The following is a 2479-nucleotide window of genomic DNA, read 5'->3' on the forward strand; positions in this document are numbered from 1 at the left end:
AAATTGCAAGATAACAATAAAGTTCAGATTTTGCTAGAGCTGTATTAACAATATGTTTCTGTGTACAGAAGTTATCTTAAACATCCCGTCACTAAATAGGCCTCAAGTATGTAAAAGACTGAGGGGACACATCTCATTCCTATGGAGAGCATTATTTGAATTTTGCAAGGCGGTTGAGCCATTGCAGGCAGTATCTTTCTTACAGAAAGGAAGAATGAGAATTAAAGTCCAATTTAGCATTTCATGAGCACCTCAGAGAGGAAATGGAAGGGTACTAAAAATAATTGTGGGGTTTTCTCCTTCTGACTGAACACCTGTCTTGTCCATGTGGAAGCAGGTCCTGGGCATATTGGGATTGTCCTGCATTTTGGAATAGCCAGCTGACTAGAGAACAGTGTTGGGAGGTGAAAGACAGAAGTCAGAATCCTGAGAGCAATCAGAGCATCAGACTGATCTTCTGCTTGTGAGGTGAATATTTCACTGGAGAAGATGTCCAGACGGACTTGGGTCTCCCTTTCTGAGGTATCTGCTTTTCCTGATGGACTGCATAAGAATCCTGTATCCTATAATATTACAATGCTTGGATAGCTTCCTAAAAGGTCTCCTGTTTCTCAGCCAGAAAAGACATTTTTTATGTTTTATGCAGTAAGGGAGATTGAATAACTGCAATGAACTTCAAAGGTACTGAAAATCTTGTATTGAAGAGGGTGGAGGGTTTTTCAGAGAAAACTATCAAAATAAAAGCTTCCTTAGATGTATTTATTACTGCAGAGAAAATGAGGTGTCAAATAGCCAGGAAGTTTCTGATAGCTGTGTTTTATTTTTGAGAAGCATCAGAACTGTTATTGCTAACTTTTTTTCCTTTTTCCCCAGGGCTTAAAGAAAATTTGTTGCCCAGTGAACCTCCCCTTCCCAAACTATCTTTTCTGAAGCACTGCATATCCCAGAATGTAGATTTGGATTCTATTTATGTAAAAGGGGCAAGGTGTGCTGTGTGGGCATATGGCTACAGTTCCATATATAGAATATTACCCTCAGCTGTGTTAGCATTCCAGCTGCAGAAATCACTCATGCATATGCATAGTCCTCCAGGAGCAGAAAAGGCAGGATTATTGCATGTGTCTGAAAGTCTTAATTAACAGACTTCAGCAGGGTGAATGGTAGGTAAAACTTATTACAAGCATCACTGTAGTAGTGTGTCTTGAAAAGGCAGGTTATGCAGGAGGTGGACTGAATAATTACTGTGGTCTAAAAACTTATGAAAAATGTTATCTGGTATTCATTGGGTAGAGATATATGACATGTATTTTTTTTTGAGCAAGATGAATACCAAGCTGCACTGGACTTCAACCTGCCTGGAAGCAGGATTTGGGCTTTCTTTTCTTCTGATCCACCTGAATGAATGGAGTCAACAGCAGAGAATATGAGCTTTTTTTAACAGATGAAGTGCAGGAAGGCATTTAATTAAATTAAAGCTCGGAAAATGTTAAACCTGTGAAAGGAAATACTTTTTCTAGGCTCCATTTAATTTCTTTTTGTTGCTCCTTGAATGATTTTCAGACATAGGTGTATGACCAAAGTAACCAAGAGACAGATTTGTCATCTGGTTTGCAGTAACCACAGTAACTGCTCAAGTGCTTGCAAACTCCTCTCTGGAAGATTATCTTGCCAGACTCATCAGATTCCTACAGATTGGTATCACAGAAATGGAGCTTTGCTGTGTCCATTCCAGCTCTTACTGTGGAGGTCTGTGACACCACTCTGCTCCATTCCTTTTGGTCACAAGTCATAATGGGCATCCTCTCCTCCTACTGGGAGAAGAGCAGGACCAGCAGAGTCTGTGTCACTAGCTGTCATTTGTTGTCAGACAGGGTAAACCAAGCTGCCAGATGGGCTGTTGGGAGGGCAAACAGAATTTACCTCTCAGTTACCTAGGGTTGTCAGCCAAAAAGCCACTTGTGTCCTACAGGTTGCTGTCTCACTGCTGTGACCAGTGCTGTAATCTCATCTATTTGACAAGCTTTTGGGCAAATCGTGTGTCCATGGTTAGGGAGACCAGAGCTGTGTGGACATGCTGGATATTTCTTTGCCTTTTCTTCCTATGCAACGCTTCAATTTGAGTCCCTAACTCTCCTCTTTGACTTTTTGGTTGGCTACTGATTTTTCTTTACCTCTCTCCTTTACCCATCAATCAAAACTGTGGCTTTCTAAGGAATTTCCTGCAAAGAACCTTCCCAAACATCTGGTTCTGAAGGCATGAAAGCTTCCTCAGTACAATTCTTACTTATTGATCACATGCATCATCTGACCTCTATGTCAGTGCTACATACAAAAAATCAAGGACACAGGAATTTAACATGAATGTAAGAATAGTGCATATGAGACAGTCCATGCCCAAAGATCACTGGGGGGTATATGTTTATTGATTCAGAATGGTCCAAAGTGCATGAGTGTTCTGTGCCAGAAGATTTTCCCACCA

The 2479-nt window shown here is 40.7% G+C and overlaps 1 long non-coding RNA gene across 1 annotated transcript; it reads left to right on the forward strand.

Moving 5' to 3' along the window:
• Positions 1-1035: 1035 nt before the first annotated feature.
• LOC137466187 (uncharacterized) lies at positions 1036-1491 on the forward strand. The gene is made up of 2 exons (XR_010995039.1): positions 1036-1160; positions 1319-1491. It is a non-coding gene; the product is annotated as an uncharacterized lncRNA (long non-coding RNA).
• The last annotated feature ends 988 nt before the right edge of the window (positions 1492-2479 follow it).

This window comes from Anomalospiza imberbis, chromosome 2 (genome assembly GCF_031753505.1).
Source record: "Anomalospiza imberbis isolate Cuckoo-Finch-1a 21T00152 chromosome 2, ASM3175350v1, whole genome shotgun sequence".
Classification (NCBI taxonomy): Eukaryota; Metazoa; Chordata; class Aves; order Passeriformes; family Viduidae; genus Anomalospiza; species Anomalospiza imberbis.